Here is a 7,513-nt window from a genome sequence, read left to right as displayed (position 1 = left end):
GGTATTTATAGTAGAGATGGGGTTTCACCATGTTGTCCAGGCTGGTCTCGAGCTCCTGACCTCTGGTGATCTTCCCACCTTGGCCCCCTAAAGTGCTGGGATTACAGGCAGGAGCCACCACGCCCAGCCTTTTTTTACAGATGAGAAAACTGAGGCACAGAGAGAAGAGTAAACTTGTCCAGGGACACACAGCAAGTGGTAGAGTCTGGATATGAAGTTAACCTTAGAGCTGCATCTTCTATCCCGGAAGCAGAGGCCCATCTCTCCTAAGTCTTTGTCCTTTGACCTGTCTACACCACCGCCACTCTCCTCATCTTTCTGAGAGTCCTCTTCAAATTTCAGACTTCCTCATCCCGCTCTGGGTGATGTTACTGTTCTCTTGTGAAATTGCTTTGTGAAACGACTTATTGTGCAAGGCCATATTTGATTAGATCACTATCCAGAGTCCCTAAAGAACTAAGAGTTCTTTAGGAAGGTTTATCGAAGCAAAAGCTCAGGGTTGTTTCTGTGGAAACTAATCAGTCAATTCAATAAACAAGGGCTTATTGAGAGCAGTTTGTGTCCCCAGCCCTGTGCTGGGCACCCTGGGGTCTGTGAACAAAAAAGACGTACAGACTTGGACCCCAATAAAGAAACACAGTATATAAGTGCACACTGGGTGCGGAACCTGTGTACAGCCATAATTCAAAAGACGTATAGGATGGCTGGACGCAGTGGCTCATGCCTGCAACCCCAGCACTTTGGGAGGCCAAGGCGGGTGGATCACTTGAGGTCAGGAGTTCGAGACCAGCCTGACAAACATGATGAAACCCCGTCTCTACTAAAAATACAAAAAAATCAGTCGGGCATGGTGGTGGGTGGCTGTAATCCCAGCTACTCGGGAGGCTGAGGCAGAATTGCTTGAACCCGGGAGGCGGAGGTTGCAGTGAGCGGAGATTGCGACACTGCACTCCAGCCTGGGTGACACAGTGAGACTCCAGGTCAAAAATAAAAAACAAAAAAGACGCATAGGAAAGGAAAGTCAGGAAAAGCGTTTAGGTAAGGGGTGGAATTTGAAATGGGCTTTTTTTTTTTTTTTTTTTTGAGACAGTCTCACTTTGTCACCCAAGCTGAAGTGCAGTGGCCTGATATCAGCTCACTGCAACCTCCATCTCCCGGGTTCAAGTAATTCTCCTGCCTCAGCTTCCCAAGTAGCTGGGATTACAGGCATCTGCCACCTTGCCCAGCTAAATTCTGTATTTTGAGCAGAGACAGGGTTTCAACATGTTGGCCAGGCTGGTCTCAAACGCCTGACCTCAAGTGATCCGTCTGCCTCAGCTTCCCAAAGTGCTGGGGTTACAGGGGTGAGCCACCGCACCTGACCTGAATTTGAAAGGAGGGGCAGGGTTCGGATAGCAGGAAGAGAAAGAGCAGACTTCGCAGCAGAAGCAACAGGCATGTTTTCTGCATCCAAATCGACCAGATCCTCAGAAAGAAACGAAAGAGAGAAAAGGCTACAATGGCTCGTGTGTTTTGGTTTGGCTTGGGGTTGTCAAGTTTTGCTTGTTCCACCGGAGTGAATACAGAAAAACTCCCTTGCTGGCAGCACCGCGAGGAGGCTTCTGGATGAGAAGGGCGCGCTGCCTCACATGTGCACTAGGAGGCAGAGCTGCCGCGGGACTGCTGTAACTCCGAGAACAACCAGGGAGCAAGGGGAAGGATCCCAGCCCCTTCCTCAAATCCGCGGGCTGCAGGGCCAGAGGGCAGTTGGAAAGCAGTCGTCGTCTTAGTCCGAGTTGCCTTCATTTTCAGCCTAGAAGTTAGGGAAGAAACACCCCCAGTTAAGAGGAAGTTGGGTGAGACTGAAAGGGGAAAGACAAAGAGAGCAGCATTAAAGAGGCACTCTTCCCCACCCCCAGCAAGGAACCTCCGTGTGCCTTGAGAAGACTTCCAAACAGCAGAAAAGGGTTAGGGCTACTCATGTCTCCTGCTGTAGTCTTGGCTGAGAAAAGTTTAATGCAAGGCTTGGGTAACTGTGAAAAGTGACCAACTGCTAGACGAAGACTAGTTTCAGAACAGCCAACTCCTGTTCCCTGGACAGGGGTGACCATTCCAGCCCTCTAAGGAGGAGTGCTTGAGGCTTTAGGAAGTACACAATTATTGGCCATCCCCCTAGGCCCTGGCGTCATGGTGAGGGCTGCGTGTGGCAGCAGACGTGACAATGGCATTCTTTAAGAGCCCTGAAGTCAATATTTAGCCTAAATGTACAACCCACCAGCTGAGCCAGGCAACAGGGTTCTGAAGCACAGGAAGTTAGAAGCACCTAGGCGATGTGGAACACTATTTGAAGCTAGATATCCTGACTTTTATCAGTTTCTAACTAGCTGTGCAAGTTTGGATGGTTGAACCAACTTCTCTGAGCTTTAATTTCCCTGTTGGCGAAATAGGTTAAATTAGATTAAGTCTCCGATGTGCCTTCCAGCTCTGAAACTCTAGAAAACACACACTCCTTCAGCCAGAAGAACTGGGGAATCTAGGGGGCAGGAATGGGGGTGGGAGGATGGCGACAGGCGTCTTGAAGGATTAACCCCACGCTTCTCCTCGCAATTGCAATCGGCTCCCCAGCAGTGGCCACTGCGGCACTGCCTGCCCCACCCCCGCCCTCCGGGCCCGGCGGTACACACCCACGGCTCCCTCAGAGACTTCTGGAATCTCGCTGGATTTCTCCCAGGAATGCTTATTGCCCTTTAGATCTGCAAATCGCTTTACATCAGCAACCCTGCCGCGCGATTATTAATCATCGCAATATTCTCCCCCATCCCCTACCCTCCCCGCCCCCGCCCCCCGGCCTGGAAGAGGAATTGCAGGGGTCCGGATTTATGAACGTGATTCGTATTATTCATTCAATAATCAGTTAACTAAAGTTCATTAAGCGCCTAATAGGAGCAAGGTGCAGAGACACACAAATCCAATCCCCACAGGGGGCAGAACTGTAGGGGTCCATGCTCAAAGAAATTCACTGATATTCCAGTTATGTCCTGGGGAGGGGGTGGTTAGTGGGTGATGGAAAAGCTCCCCTCACAAGTCTGATGACAAGGCTGCAACCATTATGGACCACCCCCACGGTTCATTTTATCAGGCCAGGAAAAGGCAAGTGGCCTTCTCAAGGTCACTTATCCCCCGAGAGGCAACGCTGACCCCAGAACCGCGGTCTTCAAAGCTTTCCACTGCGCCATGAAGGAAAATTTTGAGTTGAAGCCTATAAAATACAGCGTTGGGCGAGGGATGGCATGATTTCCGGGCACAGAGTGAGAAAATCGTGATCCCAGATCACCCACCCACAACAAACGAGACAGCCCCAAATCCTGACTGCAGCCTCAACCAGCAGACGCACAGGAATGCTGGAAACAGCTCATCCATCAATCGCGGCGTCCTCTCTCTGGGCCCCCAGCGCTCCTGCCCTCGCCTCCGCCCAGGTGGGTCCCGGGGCAGGGGGCGGGGGTCTCTTGGCTCGGAGCCTCTGCCCAGCATTCCAGGGGGCGGGGCAGGAACCGGGGGCGGGGCGCGGCGGGAGTCCCGCCCTCAGCCTATCCCGGGCCGGCTGCGCAGTGGCTGAGCCAAATATGGGCAGAGCGGAAGCGGAGTGCCGACGTCACGGCGCCGGGTGGGGGCCGCGCTGCGGGGCGGTGACGGGAGTCGCTGACGGCGCCTACGTGTCACCGTGGAAACCAAACAGTAAACAGAGGATTCGCGAGCTCCTGGCACCGCCTGGCCCTGCGACCTGGCCTGGAGCGAAGGGCCGGAAGCTGGGAAGGGCCAGGAGAAACTTTGGCCTGGCGGACGAGGACAGGAGCGCGGCAAGGGTGTAGAGAGGGCGGTGAAGGGGACGCTGAGAGAGCATTCCCAAACGTCCCTCCCTGAGGTTCCTGGAAGCCGGCGCTGCCTCTGCCCAGGGGCCAGCAAGGGCTGGTCAGGAACGGAAGGAAGCCCTCCTGTCCCTACTTTTTCTTTTACTTTTTTTTTTTTTTTTTTGAGATGGACTCTCGCTCGATCGCCCAGGCTGGAGTGCACTGGCGCGATCTCGGCTCACTGCAACCTCCGCCTCCCGGGTTCAAGCGATTCTCCCGCCTCAGGCTCCCAAGTAGCTGGAACTACAGGTGCGCGTCACCGTACCCGGCTAATTTTTTACATTTTTAGTAGAGACGGAATTTCACCACGTTGGCCAGATTGGTCTCGAACTCCGTACCTCAGGTGATCCGCCCGCCTCGGCCTCTCAAAGTGCCGGGATTACCGCGCCCGGCCTCTCCTGTCCCTTCTGAGGACCTCCCTGCCTGCAAGGTTGTTGGGGATACTGATTTTGCTTTGTTTTTCCTTTATAATGGCTAAGAGTTCAGGCATTGAAGCCACACTGCCTGGACTCAAATTTCAGCGCTGCCACTCCAGTTGGATGATCTTGAGCAGATCTCTGGGTCCCAGACTATATTATTATCTACAAAAATAAGGATAATAGCAGGACCTACCTTTAAGAGTAGATGAGGACTTTTAAAATGAGTGTGTGTGTGTGTGTGTGTGTTTGGAACAGTGTCAAGCATGTTGTGAGCCCCAAGTTAGTGTTGAGTGTTTATTTTTATTTCCAGGCAGCACAAGAGAAACTTACCTAGTATTAGTAGTGCAACTCCTAAATCATACTACTGATGTAATGTTTTTTTCTCGAGTCTTCCTTAGATTTAAAATAAACAAAAGGGGCCAGGCACTGTGGTCCACGCCTGTAATCCCAGCACTTTGGGAGGCCAAGGCAGGAGGATCAGTTGAGCCTAGGAGTTCTAGACCAGCCTGGGCAACATAGGGAGACCCCAACTCTACAAAAATTAAAAAAAAAAAAAAAATTAGCTGGGCATAATAGCACACACCTGTGATCCCAGCTACTTGGGAGGCTGAGGTGGGAAGATCTTGGGCCAGGGCAGTCGAGGCTGCAGTGAGCCTTGATTGCAGTCACTGCACTCCAGCCTGAGTGACACAGGGAGACCCTCTTTCAAAAATAAATAAAATAAGCAAAAGGAATTATCTATTTTAAAGATGATTTTCAAATCTAGTAAAAATATTTGATGTGTTAACTAAAATGTGCATTTGTCAAATAAAAACATGGCAAAGCACTGTATCACACTGCTTCACAGTTTTAAATTTGAAACACAAAAACTCCAAATGGTTACATGGAACAGAAGCAACCCAAATTCAGTCCTCACAGTCATTGTGTTATCTCTGTTTTTTAAGTAATTTTTAAAAATGAAGGGTACGTATTACATTATTCAAACTCAATAGTGATCCCAGCAAATGTTTAGAACTTAAAACAACAAAAGATATTTTCAGGAAGAAGTACTTTGTCACTGACAACATTAGAATTGCCAGCTCATAGTGTTTATTTAAAAGGCAGACTGCTCAAAGACCTGAAAGGCCCAGAGGTGTTCTATGTTCCGACGTGGCTGCTGGAAGCCACCTTTGGTGAGTGTGACCAGTGCTGGCCTGGATGCCCTACCTGGGAGCTCTCATCCCCTTCCCCCAGCAGACCCGGATACATAATCCCTTACATCGAACCGATGAGCAAGGCCATGCTCCAACTGAAGGCTCTGGAGTCTTCAGACCTCACCGAGGTCGTGGCTTACAGCTCCTATTGGTACAAGCTCCAAACCAAGTGGTGCTCCAGTCCATGGCTGAGTGGCACTGCCAGCACCAGGAGCAAGCAATGCTCAAACTTGCAGAAGCCATGAATGCCCTCAAACTAGGCCCTTGGACGAAGCAAATCAGCTTCCAGCCAATGATGGAGGCCAGGATGTAGAGATTAGGTTGTGGCCAGAGTCGGAGTGATTCCAGCTCGGTTTAAACTCTGCTCCAGCCTGAGGAATTAAGGAAAAACCATCTGTTTGGGGAGCTCTGTCCTTGCTCTGAGTCCTGTTGTGAATATCTTTTTTGAAGGTTGCCAATTAAAGAAGAAAGTTTTGGGGTTTTCTCATTTTTTCTTTATCAAGAATAAAGTTTTAAATAAGGAAAAATGGTAAAAGGCAGACCAACTTTTTTTGGTTTTATTATTTGTTTGAAATTCTAAGCAGATAATGTGATCTCTTGTGGATAACAAATCCTAGGGTGACCCATAGTAATTCCTGCTTCCTGATGTCCATACCTTTGTGTAATTCCCTCCATCTGAGTGCAGGTGGAACCTGAGACTTGCCTCTTAATGCAAAGGTGACGGGATGTCTTTGTCTGTGTATGGCCCCATCTTGCTGACATGCACTGGAGAGGTTCTCCTTGCAGGCTTGATTATGTGAGCAGCTATGTTGAAGTTTACAAGGCAGCCTCTAGAACCGAAGGATAACCTTCAGCCAACAGCCAGCAAAACACCGGAGCTCTTAGTAACACAGCCACAAGGAAATAAAGTCTGTGAACAACCTGAGTGAGCTTGGAGGTGGACTCTTCCCCACTTAAGCATCCAGCTGAAAACACAGCTCAGCTGACACCTTGATTGCAGCCTTGCGAGACCTTGAACACAATACTGTTCTATTCAGAAGATGGATGGAGTTTGCTAGATAAGCATCTGGCTATACCTGGACTTCTGATTTGCAGAAACTGAGATAATAAATGTGTGTTGTTTTAAGCTGCTAAGTTTGTGGTAAATTGTTGTACAGAAATAGAACACAAATACATTCTCATTGCCTATCCCTAAAACAGACTGCTCCCACCTCCCCATGCTTGGTACACTTCTGTGGCTCTGTACACACTGCTCAGGCCTCCCATCTTAAAAAGGTTCCATGAGAGGATTGCAAGGAGTGTCAACTGCAGAGCCTGCCACAGTGTTGCTACCAGAACATCGAGCATCTAAGAATGATGTGGTGTATGCACTTTAGGGCATTTTCATAGCAGTCTCCTGATGTCACCAGAGTTTTGAAGACGGAAAGGCAGCTTAGAGATTTTCGAATCCCACCCCTGATCTGGCATAGGAAACTGTCTCAGAGGGGTTGAAGTCTCACCCCAGGTCACAAAAGCACATCTTTAAGGGCAGATGTTCACATTCTAGCAATGCAGTTAAGCACTTTGGGCTTTAGAGTCACAAAGAGCTGGATTCAAATCTCGGATCTGCTGCTTACCAGTTGTGTGACCTTGGTCAGCTTATTTAACCTTTCCTAAATTGTTTTCCGTATCTGTAAAATGACGACACTCATCATATCTGCCTCATGGGATTATTGTATGGACTAAATGAGAGTGTTTATTAAACAAAATAATTATTGTATGCCCATTATGTGCCAGTTGCTAGAGGTACAATGATTAGCAAATCAGTCATTGATTTAGCATGGCCTGTAAAGTGCATAGCACAACCTGGCAGAGAACAAGCACATGTGAAATACTGGGTATTATCAATATTTTCCTTAGGGCTCCAGGTTCTATCCCAACCATTTGCCTCCAGACAAGCTCTATAAACTCATATCATAGAACCTCTGTTGTGGTTCCAACTGCCCACATCTCCCCCTGGATACTCCCCAGGCAT

The 7,513-nt window shown here is 49.1% G+C and overlaps 1 long non-coding RNA gene and 1 pseudogene across 1 annotated transcript; one reads left to right on the top strand and one right to left on the bottom strand.

Moving 5' to 3' along the window:
* Window positions 1-1,510: 1,510 nt before the first annotated feature.
* LOC105540806 lies at window positions 1,511-3,511 on the bottom strand. The gene is made up of 3 exons (XR_001006259.1): window positions 3,374-3,511; window positions 3,178-3,238; window positions 1,511-1,792 (listed from the first exon to the last, which is right to left on the bottom strand). It is a non-coding gene; the product is annotated as an uncharacterized LOC105540806 (long non-coding RNA).
* A 91-nt stretch (window positions 3,512-3,602) lies between these two features.
* On the top strand, window positions 3,603-5,812 carry LOC105540829 (annotated as a pseudogene).
* Window positions 5,813-7,513: the final 1,701 nt, after the last annotated feature.

This window comes from Mandrillus leucophaeus, unplaced genomic scaffold (assembly GCF_000951045.1).
Source record: "Mandrillus leucophaeus isolate KB7577 unplaced genomic scaffold, Mleu.le_1.0 Scaffold228, whole genome shotgun sequence".
Lineage (NCBI taxonomy): Eukaryota > Metazoa > Chordata > Mammalia > Primates > Cercopithecidae > Mandrillus > Mandrillus leucophaeus.
The sequence above is the reverse complement of the archived record's forward strand: the minus strand, read 5'-3'. Positions and strand labels throughout refer to the sequence as shown.